This window comes from Lepus europaeus, chromosome 2 (assembly GCF_033115175.1).
Source record: "Lepus europaeus isolate LE1 chromosome 2, mLepTim1.pri, whole genome shotgun sequence".
Classification (NCBI taxonomy): Eukaryota; Metazoa; Chordata; class Mammalia; order Lagomorpha; family Leporidae; genus Lepus; species Lepus europaeus.
In genome coordinates, this window is record NC_084828.1 from 62,501,009 (window position 1) to 62,520,017 (window position 19,009).

Below are 19,009 nucleotides of genomic sequence, written 5' to 3' on the forward strand. Positions count from 1 at the left end.
CTGCTTAAGAAGCTTGCCATTGGGCCAGCACTGTGACCTCAGGTTAAGCCTCCACCTGGGATGCTGGCATTCCGTATGGGAGCTGGTTTGAGACCCCGCTGCTCCACTTCAGATCCAGCTCCCTGCTAATGCACACGGGAAAGCAGAGGAAGCCAAGTGCTTGGGCTCCTGAACCCACTTGGAATACCTGGAAGAAGCTCTGGGCTCCTGGCTGCAGCCTGGTTTAGCCCTGGCTATTGTGGCCATTTGGATAGTGAATCAATGGACAGGAGATCTATCTCTCTCTCTCCCTTCCTCTCTCTCTCTCCCTCTCTCTCCTCCTCCTTCTCCACCTCCTCCTCCTCTCTCTGCAATTCTACTTTTTAAATAAGTAAAAAAGAAATCTTAAAAAAAAAACACGAAGAATCCTAGCACTATCTCTCAAGGCATAAAAATATTTTATTATTTTTATAAATATCCATCTGGAATCAGTATTTGCATGTGGTATAAGTAGAAGTCAAGTATGACTTTTTATCAATAGAGTTATTTAATTGACCCAGAACCATTTATTCCAAAGACCTTCCTTTTTCCATACTCTGTAGTTTCTTTTTTTTTTTATCAAAAATCAAATAGACATATCCAAATATGTGTGGATTTCTTTCTGGGAGATATTCTGTTTCATTAGTCTATTTTCCATCCTGTGCTAGTACCACCTTAGTACTATAATTTCATAAAAAGCTTAATATCAGATGGAGTAAATTCTCTCACTTTATTCTTCATTAGGAAAGCTGATTATTCTTGGCTCTTGGCTTGTTGTTTCATTAAATAAACTTTACAATCAACTTGTCAAGTTACACATCAAATCAGAATTTTCAGTTGGAGTGCATTGAACATAGTGGGTCATGTAAGAAAAAATTGATATCTTTCAAAGAGTGACTCAGTACATTAATATAGTATATTTCTCTTTTTATTTAGTTCATTTTTTATCTTTTACTTTTATTTAATGAATATAAATTTCCAATGTACAGCTAATGGATTACAATGGCTTCCCCCTCCCATAACTTCCCTCCCACTCGCAACCCTCCCCTCTCCCGCTCCCTCTCCCCTTCCATTCACATCAAGATTCATTTTCAATTCTCTTTATATACAGAAGATCAATTTAGTATATATTAAGTAAAGATTTCAACAGTTTGCACCCACATAGAAACACACAGTGAAAAATACTGTTTGAGTACTAGTTATAGCATTAAATCAAAATGTATAGCACATTAGGGACAGAGATCCCACATGAGGAGCAAGTGCACAGTGGCTCCTGTTGTTGACCCAACAAATTGACACTCTAGTTTATGGCGCCCATAACCACCCTAGGATCTTGTCATGAGTTGCCAAGGATATGGAAGCCTTCCAAATTCGCCGACTCTGATCATATTTAGACAAGGTCATAAAAGACAGAGTGAGGATAGTAACCAATGATCCTAAGAGTGGCATTAACCAGGTCTGAATAATTATACAGCATTAAGTGGGGAAGAGGACCATCAGTACACATAGGTTGGGAGTAGAGCCATTGGTGGTAGAGTAGAGGTTATGATTACAAAGGAATGAGGCCCAAGTGCGCTAGACAGGGTCTAAAACAAAGGACAGAGTCATTATTAGAGGAGCTAAGAAAGGTGCTGTCTAAGCTACAATTAAGTTTTCTGATTGAGAGGCAAATAGAACCTGATAGAAGGGGCTTGATAATAATCTGGTGGGCTTTAGGCCTTGTAAGTTAAGAGGCCCAGACCTATCTATCTCTTCACATGGGGTATATCCTAAGGGAGGTGTGAACCTCCTGGGGGAAGGCACCCTGTTCCCTGTTGACTTTCATTACTTAGCTGGCCTGGGAGGAGAGCTGGCCAGGTAAAGGCAGGGGGCATCTCTAACAAGAAATTTACAGTTCTTTTTTTTAACATTTATTTAATGAACATACATTTCCAAAGTACAGCATATGGATTACAATGGCTTCCCCCCCCCATAACTTCCCTCCCACCTGCAACCCTCCCCTCAACCACTCCCTCTCCCCTTCCATTCACATCAAGATTCATTTTCAATTCTCTTTATATAAAGAAGATCAGTTTAGTATATATTGAGTAAAGCTTTCAACAGTTTGCACCCACATAGAAACACAAAGTGTAAAATACTGTTTCAGTAGTAGTTATAGCATTAATTCACAATGTTCAGCACATTAAGGACAGAGATCCTACATGAGGAGTAAGTGCACAGTGACTCCTGTTGTTGATTTAACAAATTGACACTCTTGTTTATGGCATCAGTAATCACCCTAGGCTCTTCTCATGAGATGACAAGGCTATGGAAGCCTTTTGAGTTCACCGACTCTGATCATATTTAGACAAGGTCATAGTCAAAGTGGAAGTTCTCTCCTCCCTTCAGAGAAAGGGACCTCCTTCTATGATGACCCGTTCCTTCCACTGTGATCTGACGTGCGGAGATCCTTCATTTAGGTGTTTTTTGTTTTTTGTTTTTTTGTTTTGTTTTTTTGTTTTTTTGTTTTTTTTTTTTTTTGACAGAGTGTCCTGGATTTCCATGCCTGAAATACTCTTATGGGCTCTTCAGCCAGATCCGAATGCCTTAAAGGCTGATTCTGAGGCCAGAGTGCTTTTTAGGACGTCTGCCATTCTATGAGTCTGCTGTGCATCCCGCTTCCCATGTTGGATCATTCTCTCCCTTTTTTATTCCATCGGTTAGTATTATTCAGACACTAGTCTTGTTTATGTGATCCCTTTGACTCTTAGACCTATCATTATGATCAATTGTGAACTGAAATTGAACACTTGGACTAGTGAGATGGCATTGGTACATGCCACCTTGATGGGATTGAATTAGAATCCCCGGTATGTTTCTAACTCTACCATTTGGGTCAAGTCAGCTTGAGCATGTCCCAAATTGTACATCTCCTCCCTCTCTTATTCCCACTCTTATATTTAACAGGGATCAGAAAGAAATAGAAGAGGATACCAAAAAATGGAGAAATCTTCCATGCTCATGGACTGGAAGAATCAGTATCATCAAAATGTCTATTCTCCCAAAAGCAATTTATACATTCAATGCAATACCCATCAAGATCCCGAAGACCTTCTTCTCAGATCTGGAAAAAATGATGCTGAAATTCATATGGAGACACAGAAGACCTCAAATAGCCAAAGCAATCCTGTACAACAAAAACAAAGCCGGAGGCATCACAATACCTGATTTTAGGACATACTACAGGGCAGTGGTAATCAAAACAGCATGGTACTGGTACAGAAACAGATGGATAGACCAATGGAACAGAATAGAAACACCAGAAATCAATCCAAACATCTACAGCCACCTTATATTTGACCAAAGATCCAAATCTAATCCCTGGAATAAGGACAGTCTATTCAATAAATGGTGCTGGGAAAATTGGATTTCCACGTGCAGAAGCTTGAAGCAAGACCCATACCTATCACCTTACACAAAAATTCACTCAACATGGATTAAAGACTTAAATCTACGACCCGAATCCATCAAATTATTAGAGAGCATTGGAGAAACCCTGCAAGATATAGGCACAGGCAAAGACTTCCTGGAAAATACTCCAACAGCACAGGCAGTCAAAACCAAAATTAACATTTGGGATTGCATCAAATTGAGAAGTTTCTGTACTTCAAAAGAAACAGTCAGGAAAGTGAAGAGGCAACCAACAGAATGGGAAAAAATATTCACAAACTATACTACAGATAAAGGATTGATAACCAGAATCTACAAAGAAATCAAGAAAATCCACAACAACAAAACAAACAACCCACTTAAGAGATGGGCCAAGGACCTCAATAGACATTTTTCGAAAGAGGAAATCCAAATGGCCAACAGGCACATGAAAAAATGTTCAAGATCACTAGCCATCAGGGAAATGCAAATCAAAACCACAATGAGGTTCCATCTCACCCCGGTGAGAATGGCTCACATTCAGAAATCTACCAACAACAGATGCTGGAGAGGATGTGGGGAAAAAGGGACACTAGCCCACTGTTGGTGGGAAGGCAAACAGGTTAAGCCACTATGGAAGTCTGTCTGGAGATTCCTCAGAAACCTGAACATAACCCTACCATACAACCCAGCCATCCCACTCCTTGGAATTTACCCAAAGGAAATTAATTTGGCAAATAAAAAAGCCATCTGCACTTTTCAATTAAGTTTCAACACTTAAGAATAACTGTGTATTAATTACAGAATTCAACCAATAATATTAAGTAGAACAAACAAAAAAAATACTAGGAGGGATAAAGTATTAAGTTGTTCATCAACAGTCAGGGCAAGGGCTGATCAAGTCACCGTTTCTCATAATGTCCATTTCACTGCAACAGGTTTCCTTTTTGGTGCTCGGTTAGTTGTCACCAATCAGGGAGAACATATGATATTTGTCCCTTTGGGACTGACTTATTTCACTCAGCATAATGTTTTCCAGATTCCTCCATTATGTTGCAAATGACCGGATTTCATTGTTTTTTACTGCTGTGCAGTATTCTATAGAGTATATATCCCATAATTTCTTTATCCAGTCTACTGTTGATGGGCATTTAGGTTGATTCCAGGTCTTAGTTATTGTGAATTGAGCTGCAATAAACATTAAGGTGCAGACCGCTTTTTCATTTGCCAAATTAATTTCCTTTGGGTAAATCCCAAGGAGTAGGATGGCTGGGTTGAATGGTAGGGTTATATTCAGGTTTCTGAGGAATCTCCAGACTGACTTCCATAGTGGCTTTACCAATTTGCATTCCCACCAACAGTGGGTTAGTGTCCCTTTTTCCCCACATCCTCGCCAGCATCTGTTGTTGGTGGATTTCTGAATGGGAGCCATTCTCACCAGAGTGAGGTGAAACCTCATTGTGGTTTTGATTTGCATTTCCCTGATGGCTAGTGATCTTGAACATTTATTCATGTGCCTGTTGGCCATTTGGATTTCCTCTTTCGAAAAATGCCTATTGAGGTCTTTGGCCCATCTCTCATGTGGGTTGTTTGTTTAGTTGTTGTGGAGTTTCTTGATCTCTTTGTAGATTCTGGTTATTAATCCTTTATCTGTAGCATAGTTTGCAAATATTTTTTTCCCATTCTTTCGGTCGCCTCTTCACTCTCTTGACTGTTTTTTCTGCAGTACAGAAACTTCTCAATTTGATGCAATCCCAATAGTTAATTTTGGCTTTGACTGCCTGAGCCTCCAGGGTCTTTTCCAGGAAGTCTTTGCCAGTGCCACTATCTTACAGTGTCTCTCCAAAGTTCTCTAATAATTTGATGGTGTCGGGTCATAGATTTAGGTCTTTCATCCATGCTGAGTGGATTTTTGTGTAAGGTGTAAGGTAGGGGTCTTGCTCCATGCTTCTGCACTTGGAAATCCAGTTTTCCCATCACCATTTATTGAATAGACTGTCCTTGCTCCAAGAATAGGTTTTAGATCCTTAATCAAATATAAGTTGGCTGTAGATGCTTGGATTGATTTCTGGTGTTTCTATTCTGTTCCATTGGTCTATCCATCTGTTTCTGTACCAGTACCATGCTGTTTTGATTACCACTGCCCTGTAGTATGTCCTGAAATCTGGTATTGTGATGCCTCCAGCTTTGTTTTTGTTAAACAAGATTGCTTTGGCTATTCGAGGTCTTCTGTGTCTCCATATGAATTTCAGCATCATTTTTTCCAGATCTGAGAAGAAGGTCTTCGGGATCTTGATGGGTATTGCATTGAATGTATAAATTGCTTTTGGGAGAATAGACATTTTGATGATACTGATTCTTCCAGTCCATGAGCATGGAAGATTTCTCCATTTTTTGGTATCCTCTTCTATTTCTTTCTTTAAAATTTTGTAATTCTCATCGTAGAGATCTTTAACATCCTTGGTTAAGTTTATTCCAAGGTATTTGACTGTTTTTGTATCTATTGTGAATGGGATTGTTCTTAGCAGTTCTTTCTCAGCCTTGGCATTGCCTGTGTATACAAAGGCTGTTGATTTTTGTGCATTGATTTTATATCCTGCTACTTTGCTAAACTCTTCTATGAGTTCCAATAGTCTCTTAGTAGAGTTCTTTGGATCCCCTAAATAAAGAATCATATCATCTGCAAAGAGGGATAGTTTGAGTTCTTCTTTCCCAATTTGTATCCCTTTCATTTCTTTTTCTTGCCTGATGGCTCTGGCTAAAACTTCCAGAACTATGTTGAATAGCAGTGGTGAGAGTGGGCATCCCTGTCTAGTACCAGATCACAGTGGAAATGCTTCCAACTTTTCCCCATTCAATAGGATGTTGGCCGTGGGTTTTTCATAAATTGCTTTGATTGTATTGAGGAATGTTCCTTCTATACCCAATTTGCTTAGAGTTTTCATCATGAAAGGGTGTTGAATTTTATCAAATGCTTTCTCTGCATCTATTGAGAGAATCATATGGCTTTTCTTCTGCAGTTTGTTAATGTGGTATATCACATTGATTGTTTTGCGAACATTGAACCATCCCTGCATACCAGGGATAAATCCCACTTGGTCTGGGTGGATGATTTTTCTGATGTGTTGTTGTGTTCTATTGGCGAGAATTTTATTGAGGATTTTTGCATCTATGTTCATCAGGGATATTGGTCTGTAATTTTCTTTCAATGCTGCATCTTTTTCTGGCTTAGGGATTAAAGTGATGCTGGCTTCATAGAAAGAATTTGGGGGGATTCCATATTTTTCAATTATTCAGAATAGTTTGAGAAGAAATGGAGTTAGTTCTTCTTGAAATGTCTGATAGAATTCAGCAGTGAATCCATCTGGTCCTGGGCTTTTCTTTGTTGGGAGGGCCTTTATTATTGTTTCAATTTCTGTGTCAGTTATGGGTCTGTTTAGGTTTTCTATGTCTTCATGGTTCAATTTAGGTAGGTTGTATGTGTCCACGAATCTATCTATTTCTGATAGATTTCCCTATTTGCTGGCATACAACTCTTTGTAGTAATTTCTGATGATTCTTTTTATTTCTGTGGTGTCTTTTGTTACATTTCCTTTTTCATCTCTGATTTTATTGCTTTGGGTCTCTTCTCTTCTTTTTTTAGTTAGTTGAGCCATGGTGTGACAATTTTATTCATTTTTTCAAAAAACCAGCTCCTCCTTTGGCTGATTTTTTGTGATTTTTTTTGGATTCGATCCTATTGATTTCTTCTCTGATTTTAATTATTTCTCTCCTCTTACTAGATTTGGGTCTGGTTTGCTGCAGTTTTTCTAGACTCTTGAGATGCATTGAAAGCTCATTTATTTGGTGCCTTTCCAATTTCTTGATGTAGGCACCTATTGATATAAACTTTCCTCTCAACACTGCTTTTGCCGTATCCCATAAGTTTTGATATGTTGTGTTGTTATCCTCATTTACTTCTAGAAAGTTTTTGATTTCTCTTTTGATTTCTTCTATGACCCAGTGTTCATTCAGGAGTATGTTGATCAGTCTCCATGTGTTTGCATACTCTCTAGAGATTCCTGAGTTGCTAATTTCTACCTTCATTCTGCTGTGATCTGAGAAGCTACATGGTATGATTCTGATTCTTTTGAATTTGCTGAGACTTGCTTTATGGCTTAGTATGTGGTCAATCCTAGAGAAGGTTCCATGTACTACTGAGAAGAATGTAAAATCTTTAGATGTAGGATGAAAGTTCTGTAGATATCTGTTAGATCCATTTGGGCAATAGTGTCGATTAAATCTGCTGTTTCCTTGTTGATCTTCTGTCCGGTTGATCTGTCTATTTCTGAGAGTGGAGTATTGAAGTCCTCCAGTACTATTGTATTGGAATCTAAGTCTCCCTTTAATTCCCTTAACATACCTTTTAAATAAACTGGTTCCCTGTAATTAGGTGCATATACATTGATAATCAATATATCTTCCTGTTGAATTGAACCCTTAATCATTATATAGTGTCCCTCTTTGTCTCTCTTAGCAGTTTTTGTGTTCAAGTTTATTTTGTCTGATATTAATATGGCTACACCTGCTTTTTTTGGTTTCTATTTGCATGGAATATCTTTTTCCAACCTTTCACTTTCAGTCTGCATGCGTCTTTGTTGGAAAGATGTGTTTCTTGTGGGCAGCAAATAGATCGGTTATGTTCCTTAAACCATTCAGCCAGTCTGTACCTTTTAACTGGAGAGTTGAGTCCATTAACGTTCAATGTGACTATTGATAAGTAGTGACTTTGCCCTGCCATTTTCCCAAAGATATTTTTTAGTATATGCTTTGAGCTTCCTATGATCTTTTACTGGTAGGTTTTCTTCCTTTACCTTCTTTCATATTGATGACCATGTTTCTGTGTTTCTGTGTGTAGCACATATTTAAGCATTTTTTGCAGGGCAGGATGAGTGGCAACAAATTCTTTCAATTTCTGTTTGCTATGAAAGGTCTTTATTTCATTTTCATTCACAAATGAGAGCTTTGCAGGATATAATATTCTGGGCTTGCAGTTTTTCTCTCTTAGTACCCGGGCTATATCTCGCAATTCCTTCCTTGCCTGTAGAGTTTCTGATGAGAACTCTGCCTTGAGTCTAATTGGAGATCCTCTGAGAGTAATCTGACATTTCTCTCTTGAACATTTTAGGATCTTTTCTTTATGTTTTGCTGTGGTTAGTTTAATTACAACGTGTCGTGGTGAGGATCTCTTTTGGTCATGTTTATTAGGGGTTCTGTGAGCTTCCTGTACTAGGATGCCTCTGTCCTTCTCCAAACCTGGGAAATTTTCTGCTAGTATCTCACTAAAAAGGCCTTCGAATCCTTTCTCCCTCTCCATGTCTTCAGGAACTCCTAGAACCCGAATGTTGGGTTTTTTAATAGTATCCTGTAGATTCCCAACAATATTTTTTAGATTTCTAATTTCCTCTTCTTTTCTTTGGTTTGCTTGTATACATTCCTGTTCTCTGTCTTCTAAGTCTGATATTCTCTCTTCTGCTTCACCCATTCTGTTTTTAAGGCTCTCTAATGTATTTGTCATTTGATCTATTGAGTTCTTAATTTCATTATGGTTTCTTGTCACTATCACAGTTTCATGTTCTACCTGTTGCTTCATTTCATTTTGATTCCTCCTTAATATTTCATTTTCGTGAGAGAGATTTTTCTATCCTGTCCAGTAAGGATTTCTGTAGTTCAAGAATTTGTTTTTGAGAACTTCTTAATGTTCTATCAATTATTTGAGTTCTGCTTCTTGCATTTCTTCTAACTCATCATCTTCATAATCTTGAATTGGGGTGTCTTTTTCATTTGGGGGCGTCATAGTGTCTTCCTTGTTCTTGTTACCTCGATTTTTACGTTTGTTGTTTGGCATTGTGGAGATATTCTTTGGTTTCTTCGTTGTGGTGTTTTTTCTCATTATACTATGACTCTAGATTAAGTGGACTGTCTGCTTTTGATAGATCCTTAGAGGCTGTGATGGGTGTGGCCAGAGAGCTCTGTTTGTTTTTTCAGGGTTAAGGGTGTGTCAAAGGTGACTCACCCAGGTTGTTCTCTCTCTCGCTGGCTCTCTCTGTTTTTTTTTTTTTTTATTTGTTTGTTTTTGTTTTTCTCAGAAGGGAAGTAATTCCACACAGTTGAGTGGAATTGAGGGTAGTTGATGTATGAAATCTGGCCCCTGTGGGTATTCGTCTGCTCTACCCCAGGGACCACACAAAGGGTTTATGCAGCCCTCAGTGTGGTCTCAAATTTTTCCACAGTCTTTCACCAGGTTGCCAAGGTTACCAAGTTTGTGTACTCGGTGAGTTCTCTTGCCTACCCTCAGATTTTCACAGTCTCAGTTCGTTAGCTCCACACTTTCACTAGGTCCTAACCTCCTGTTATTTCTCTCCACCAGAGTCAGGTGTTTCTGCTTGGCTGATGGCGTGCGCTGCTTTATGTATGCCCAAAATGGTGCCTGCTCTTTGTCTTGCTTGGCTTTGTAAGGCGAGTGGAGAGAGAGGCTAGTGTCCATGCCAGTTCCCCTTATTTATTCATTTTTTGCTCTCCTCCAGTCAGCCTGGTGAATTTTCCCCAGCGGGGCTTGCAGCCTCGTTCCCTTTAGGCTCTTTCTGCCTTTCCCTGCCAATGTCTCGGGTTACCAAGGTTTTTGTCTCACCTCCCCTTCCAGCGCTGGCATGCAGACTCTGCGGCTGTCCTCTGCACCATGGGCATCCTTGCTCTCCCCGTAGATCCGGGAGAGTTTCCTCTGCAATTTTTTCCTGAGCCTTTTCCTGAGACTACAGTAACTCCACTTTTATTAAACTATCTTTTCCCGGACTATCAGTGCACGCCCTCACTATTCCACCATCTTGACTCCGCCCCCCAAGCTCTTTTTATTTAGTTTTTAAATTGTTTCTTTTTTATAGTTGCTTTTCAAATAGTGGACCTGAGCAATTTCCTAGGTATTTGTTGTTCTTGTTGTTTTATTGCTATTGTGATATATTTTTTACTTATGTTTAACTTATTGCTTATACATAAAAATAAATCATGTTTTTATGTGGGCCTTGCATGAAATAAACTTGCTAATTATAATTTATTAATTATAAATTATTACCTATTAATTATAATGATTTATCAATGATTCTTTTGGATTTTCTAAGTGAAAGATTATATTGCCAGTGAATAAGTGTTCTTTCCTTTCCAATTGTAATATTTTTATTTCTTTTTCTTGATTTATTGTTCTGCCCTATAGAACCTATAGCAAAAACTTTGTCTTAAAGTAATAATAGCTAGTACCATTATATTGTTGCTTATCTCAATGAGAAAGCTTTTAACATTTGCCATTGAATTTTGTATTGGCTAAAGTTTGTTTTGTTTGAGGTGATTTATTTTCCAATGTCTTTTGTAATATGAAGGTTCACTCTGTTCTTTTAAGGGTTTTTTTAAAATAATAAAATTAAATTTTATCAACTACTCCTACATTTTTCTGAATCTACTGATTACTCAATATTATATAGTTTTAATATATTGTTTGATTTAATTTTCTAATTGAACTTTTAGAACTTCTAAAACAATGGTCATAATTTTTATTTTAATATTCCTTAAGTTTTTCTTTTTTTAAAGGTTTATTTATTTATTTGAAAGGCAGAAAGAAATAGAGAGAGAAGATGGGAGAGAGAAAGAAAGAGAGATCTTCCATTTGCTGGTTCACTCTCTAAATGGCCACAATGGCCAGGACTGGGCCAGGCCGAAGCCAGGAACCAGGAAATTCTTCCAAGTCTCTCACATGGGTGTGGGGGCCCAAGCACTTAGATCATCCTCCACTGTTTGCCCAGGTGCATTAGTGGGGAGTTGGATCAGAAATGGAGCAGCAGGCACCTGAACTAGCTCTCATATGGGATGCCAGTACTTAAGGTAGAGCCTTAACCTACTATGCCACAGTGCAGGCCCCTCCTCAAAATTTTTTACTTTGAAAATTGTACTGGCCTTAAGAAAGTGAGTGGGGACATATTCTTCTCATTTTATTCCCCAGAAAGATGATAAAAATTAGCATTTTTCTTAACAGTTTATAAAATTTCCTGGCAAATATGTTTATGCAAGAATATTAAAAAATTTCTACTTCATCTTGCATTAATTTGAAAGTTACATTTCTCTAAGATTTGGCTAACTCTATTTTTCAAAGTTGAGCTGTGAAATACTTTTCAGTCGTACTAGTAGGTATTTCTGCATTGTGTTTTTAATTCAGTTTCCTTTTTTTTTTTTTATTTCAGGCAGAGTGGATAGTGAGAGAGAGACAGAGAGAAAGGTCTTCCTTTTTGCCGTTGGTTCACCCTCCAATGGCCGCTGCGGCTGGCACATCGTGCTGATCTGAAGCCAGGAGCCAGGTGCGTCTCCTGGTCTCCCATGCAGGTGCAGGGCCCAAGGACTTGGGCCATCCTCCACTTCCTTCCTGGGCCATAGCAGAGAGCTGGCCTGGAAGAGGAGCAACCGGGATAGAATCCGTCACCCCGACCGGGACTAGAACCTGGTGTGCCGGCGCCACAAGGCGGAGGATTAGCCTGTTAAGCCATGGCCCTGGTCTTAATTCAGTTTCAAAAAGAATTTATCAATTTTACTGTTGTCTCCTATCTCATATTTTAAAATCTATCTTTGAATTCTGTACTTCTTATATGTCAATCCTTTCTCTACTCAGGATTCATTGGCTGTGTTTTTTCTTATTTTTAAAGATTTATTTATTTATTTAAAAGTCATAGTCACAGAGAAAGAGGGAGAGACAGAGAGAGAGAGAGAGATCCCCAGATGAGTGCAACAGGCAGTGCTGCGCCAGGCCAAAACCAAGACCAGGAGCTTCATCCAGGTCTCCCACATGGGTGGCAGGGGCCCAAACACTTGGGAACTCTTCCACAGCTTTTCTCAGGCCACCAGCAGGGAGCTGGATGGGAAGTGGAGCAGCCAGACGGAAACTAGAGTCCACATGAAATGCCAGTGTTGCAGGCAGCAGCTTTACTCCTGCACCACAATGCCAGCCTAATTTTAATCCTTCTTCTTTTCTAATACATGTATTTAAAAATTTCTTTTTCAGCATGGTTTCAGCCACATAACCATGAAGTTTGTCAGGTGTCACATTTATTAATATTTTCAATATCTTCTAATTTATTCTTGTACTCACAGATTACTTAGAAGCATAATATTGATCCAAATATTTTGGATATTTTCTAATTATCTCATTGTTACTGTGGTCAATGAGTATTCATACATGTTCATCTTTCTAAATGTGTTCAGACAAGCTTTCTAACCTAGCACATACTGAATTTCAGCATGGAGAAATAAAAATTTTTATAGGTCACAATTCAATGTTACTTTTCTCTCATTTCTTACGTTTTCTTTAAATGATTAGCTCTTTCAGTTATATGATCTTTATTATATTTTTACTGCTCTGAAAGATTAAAGCTTGAATTCTCAATTTATCATAGCCTCATACTTATGTGTCTACCAAAGCAATGCAAGAACATCACCTGACCTCAGTTTGTTGAACTTCAATTTAAATGATATGGTTGTCATGCGTTTTAACTGTATATATTTAAAGGTGCAATGGTGATATTACCATTTTAATGGTAAATGTGGTAAAAGGAAATACTCCTTTTAGTTTGCCCAAACATCTTCCTATTTTGCTGCTCTTGACTTTTCTTGCATCCCCAACCTTCCATCTAGGACCATGCATCCTTTCCTCCTGAATGGCATGCTTTAGTATTTCTCTGAGTGTGCACATGATGGATTCTCTTAATTTATTACTGATAATTATGTTTTTTATTGTTTCGAGGAGAGGAAGAGAAACAGAGAGAAATATACAAAGGCACAGAGCTTCCATTGGCTGGTTCACACTCCAAATGCCCACAACAGCCAAGGCTGGGCCAGGCTGAACCTTGGATTTGGGAACCCAGTCCCGGTCTCCCACATGAGTGACAGCCCTGGCTATTGTGACCATTTGGGGAGTGAACCAGGAGATGAAAAATGTCTCTCTGTGTCTTTTCTTCTGTTTCTATCCTTCAAATAAGTAAAAAACATATATATTTTTAAAATCTGCTTGGCACTTCCATTTTCTGGATCTTTTCTTTTTTTTAATCACAGGTAGAGTTATAGACAGTGAGAGAGACAGAGAGAAAGGTCTTCCTTCTGTTGGTTCACTCCCCAAATGGCCACTATGGCCAGCACTGCACCGATCTGAAGCCAGGAGCCACGTGCTTCTTCCTGGTCTCCTATGCAGGTGCAGGGGCCCAAGCACCTGGGCCATCCTCCACTGCCCTCCCGAGCCACAGCAGAGAGCTGGCCTGGAAGAGGAGCAACCGGACTAGAACCAGCACCCATATGGGATGCCGGCTCCGCAGGCAGAGGATTAACCAAGTGAGCCACGGCGCTGGCCCCTTCTGGATCTCTTATGAGCTTTTATTATATATTGTTTTTCTTGGGTTAAATATATATATATATATGAAAAATATATTTATTTCTGTGCCTTTTTAAATTCAATGCCAGATATAGTATATTAAAATTTTTAGAATTAAATTTAGACCCTGGGGATTGTGTTGGCTGCAGCAGTTAAGACATCACTATGTGGCCCACAACCTGTATCAAAGTTCCTGGGCTGGAGTTCCAGCTTCACCCTTGATTCCAGCTTTCTGCTTATGCCCATCCTGGGAGGCAGCATGCAATGACTCAAATAGTTGGGTCCCTTCCATCCACATGAGAGGCCCAGACTAATTCCAGGCTCCCAACTTGGCCTGACAGAACATCCCCAGCCATTGTGGGCATCTGGGAAGTGAACCAACAGATGGAGATCTTTCAATCTCTCGATCTCTCTCTCTCTTTAACTCTCTCTCTCTCCCTCCTTCCCTCCTTCTCTATCTCTTTCAAATCTCTTTCAAATAAATGATTTGTTTACCTTTAGGCTTATATTACCTTCCCTGACAGAAAATGTAGGTCACTTTTGTCAAGTGGTTAAAGGCTCTAGCAATGTGGGATTACCTTAATCCAATTGTAGAAGTTGAGATTATTTCAAACAAGATTTCAGTCGCTACCAAGGCTTGCTTAATTTCTAGGTAATAACTACTCTGAGGGAGTTTCAAAGTCCAAACCCAAAGCCAGAGGATTCTATCGCTTCTTACATGTTTCCAATATTTTAGAAAAAAATTAAATGGCCTACATCAAATCTGTTCTTATCCAGTGAAGAATTAAATTTGCATCTTCTATGATTCAGCAAGTACTACTGATTTGAGAACACTAAATCCCAATCTGAGATCCTCAGCTTAAGGTGGCCGTCTAGGGATCAGCAACGTGACTTCGGTGCATGCCTAAGGCTAAGCCTCTTCATCCGCGCTCTGGTACTGGCAGCACGCCCACGGAAGTCCTGCCCTTTCACAAGTGCTTGCTCCTGGTTGCTCTAGATTTGCTTCACAGATTCTATTTTGTTTTCCTGTTCCTGTGTTTTGTGCTGCTGGAGATTTCCCTTTCTTCCTGTAAGCCCAATGACACAACAAAAGTTTCCTAACACAAGAAAAAGTTCCTAAAAATTTATGTAAAAGGCTAAGAGATGAACGATCCATGCCTTTTTTGTTTCCAACTTATCATTTTGCTTTCTGAAAAAGATAACCTCAGAATACTTAATAGATTGAAGTCGAGTTTAGGTGTGGAGCTGTTATGGAAAAAACTATTAGTGAACAAAAACACACATTTCCACCAATGACAAATGCATGTTTTTGAAATGCTTTACAAGATAAATAAAATGATGAAAGCTTCCTCTTCTTCTTGTTAGAGTTGTTTGGTGACTAAGAAGGCTCAGATGAGTCAATGCTGCAACAGTGACTTACACAGAGATCAGTAGTAATCAAGACAGCCACTTATTTAACCCTCAGATTCTGTCTTCAAAGAAAGATTGGTGCAGCTTAGAGCTTCCTATACACCTAACAAACTGACTCAACACCAGTAGAGTTTTTAGTAGGTTCTGACTGAATATGAAAGCTTGAGAACTAGACTGAATGCAATGGAACAAATTATGACTTTTTTCAAAAAAAAATATTTGTTTATTTTAAAAATCAGAGTTAGAGAAACGGAGAGAGAAAGACAGAGGGAGATGGTACACCTACCAGTTCACTCCCAAGATACCAGTGCTGGGCCAGGCCAAAACCAGGAGCCAGGAGCTTTATCTAGGTCTCCCAAGTTTGGGGGACTCAATGCAGGGACTCAAGCATTTGAGCCATCTTCTGCTGCTTTACTCGGGCCATTATCAGGGAACTGGATTGGAAGTGGAGCTGTCAGGACACTAACCAGCGCCCATGGAGGATGTCAGTGTCACAGGCAGTGGCTTTACCTACTATGCCACAATGCAGGCCTCAAATTAAGACTTTAAGTCACAGTGAAACATTTTGCTTCTTTCCAAGGCTAAACACACCCAAGAGGGAATATGTATGAAGAAAAGTGGGAAGTAGCTCAATGCCCTGACAGCACAGTTCCCAGTGGCTGACTTCTGCCTGATCATTCAGATTTTAATTATAGAAATATTAGTTAGAGGCGGCAAGATGGCGGAATAGGCAGGAAGCACACTTAGTCCGGGGGGAGAGAAAGTTTAATATAAGTGGAGATACTGCAGGGTCAAGGAAGAGTAGGGGATGAAACAGCAGAGGAAACTCTTCCGGAACTAGTGATTCACAGTGGACCTGCGTGGAGAGCGTGGGAGCCCAAGTTCGGGACACCAGCGGCAGACTCAACGCACCAGCGCTGGAACGCGAGGTGAGCCGAACCTCCATAGCCCGAGATACCAGCGAGCAAGCGGAAAGAGGAGGCTAGAGGGAACGAGGCTTGAAACTCCGTGGGGAAAAGTGCACCAGGCTAACTAGAAGAGAGAGAAAAAAAAATAAAAAAAGTGACTGATATGGACACAAGTTTCTCTCTCTCCGCTCACCTCTCACAGGCGAGCAAGACAGAGCAGGCGCCATTTTGGACATACGTCATAAGCAGGGCGACCTCAGGTCTGCACCAGCCCTGAGCCTAGCAGAAAAACCTGACTCTGGGGAAAGGGGTGAAATAACAGGAGATTAGCATCTAACTTGGCAACCCAGTGGGAGACTGCAGGAGAACTGGAGCCCACACTGAGGACAGCAGAGATTCCCTGTGTGGTCCTTGGGAAAGAGCTTCCTATCTCTGGCTCCTGTGGGTATATCATTTGCCTGCTAACTACCTCCAATTACATTCAGCTGTGCGGAATTACCTCCCTTTTAAATCAAAAAAAGAAAGAGAGATTTACCACACCTAACCTGGGAGTGTCATCCTTAACACACCCTCAACCCTGAAGAACCAAACACAGCTCTCAGTCCACACTCATCTCAAGCCTCTAAGGCTCCACTGAAAGCAGACAGTCCACTTAATATAGAGCCATAGTGTAACAAGAAAAAACACCACAGTGAAGAAACCAAATATCTCCAACATGCCAAACAACAAACGCAAAAACCAAGCTAACAAGAACAAGGAAGAAACTATGACGCCCCCAAATGAAAAAGACACCCCAATTCAAGATTATGAAGATGATGAGATCGAAGAAATGCAAGAAGCGGATCTCAAAAAATTGATAAGAACATTAAGAAGTTCTCAAAAACAAATTCTTGAACTACAGAAATCCTTCATGGACAAGATAGAAAATCTCTCTCATGAAAGTGAAATATTAAGGAGGAATCAAAATGAAATGAAACAACTAGTGGACAAGAAACTCTGATAGTGACTAGAAATCATAAGGAAATGAAGAGTTCAATAGATCAAATGACAAACACATTAGAGAGCCTTAAAAACAGAATGGGCGAAGCAGAAGAGAGAATATCAGACTTAGAAGACAGAGAACAGGAAAGGAAACAGGCAAACCAAAGAAAAGAAGAAGAAATTAGAAAGCTAAAAAATATTGTCAGGAATCTACAGGATACTATTAAAAAACCCAACATTCGGGTTCTGGGAGTTCCTGAAGGCATGGAGAGGGAGAAAGGATTAGAAGGCATTTTCAGTGAGATACTAGCAGAAAATTTCCCAGGTTTGGAGAAGGACAGAGGCATCTTAGTACAGGAAGCTTATAGAACCCCTAATAAACATGACCAAAAGAGATCCTCACCACAACATGTTGTAATCAAACTCACCACAGTGAAACATAAAGAAAAGATCCTAAAAGGTGCAAGAGAGAAACGTCAGATCACTCTTAGAGGATCTCCAATTAGACTCACAGCAGACTTCTCATCAGAAACCCTACAAGCTAGAAGGGAATGGCGAGACATAGCCCAGGTACTAAGAGAGAAAAACTGCCAGCCCAGAATACTATATCCTGCAAAGCTCTCATTTGTGAATGAAGGTGAAATTAAGACTTTTCATAGCAAACAGAAACTGAAAGAATTTGTTGCCACTCATCCTGCCCTGCAAAAGATGCTTAAAGATGTCTTACACACAGAAACACAGAAACACGGTCACCAATATGAAAGAAGGTAAAGGAAGGAAACCTCACAGCAAAAGATCACAGGAAGCTCAATTTCTCTTTGACATAGAATTAAACTCTGATGCTCTGTTAAAGCAATGTGTTAAAGTAATCTATTATGTTCTCTTGATGTCTGTTAAATTCTAATTGTTCAAAAACAGCTGAATTTTTATTAAGAGCTATGGGTTATTTAAATATGTGCTTTTTTCAAAAATTTGAATAATCACCTTGTAACAATGATCAAATTTGGTCTATGTTATGTCATGATTTTAAGAAATCTTATTTCAACCAGATATTTTGGATTTTGAGCCTTCTTGGCATTCTTGACAGGCATTCAAAAAATCAAAGTTTCAAACAATCTGGTCTCTAAAATTTCCAGTAAATCCTGGACTTTGGTTTTTCCAGTTTGGGCCCAACTGAAAAAATCGAAGGACCTATGTCTCTCATCTTATAGAGACACCAACTAATCAGTCTATTTGGAGTATATTAGAAGTACTGTCAAGATGTGATGTGGTACCAGACTTTAAGTTTCTATAATGGAAAATGCTATTAATACAAATGTTTGAGAATTAAAAAGTCTAATGATCTTGTGTTACTAGACATGATAGTTATCTTAATGAGAAAGCCCCAGAGGCTTAAAGGGTTAAATACTTGTAAAATCCTACAGGTGCTTTCAAAAATACTGTGAAGTAAGCAAGTGCCTCTTGTTGGTTGATGAGTTTATAATTTTAAACATGGCGACTTAAAGTCTTTTGTCATCCACAGTTATATATGATCTGCTGCTCATAAAACTAAAGCGTTGTTGGTTCTGTGTTTAGCTGTCCTCCTATAGGTTCCTATGGACTTTTTCCAGCCACTTTTATTGTATTCAGTACTTTGGGATGGCTCTGTAAACAGATGAAGCCAATAATGTATTAACAGTACCAACTGAGAGAAAGTATGGTTAACTGAGGTTACTAAAAAGAAAAAGCAATTCAAATCAATTGGCAATCTACAAAAAGAGTTAAAGATTTTAAAAGCTATTATTAAAATTGCTATATTGGTCTATTATGCTATATTATATGTGTGTACATATTGTATGTCCACATGGGG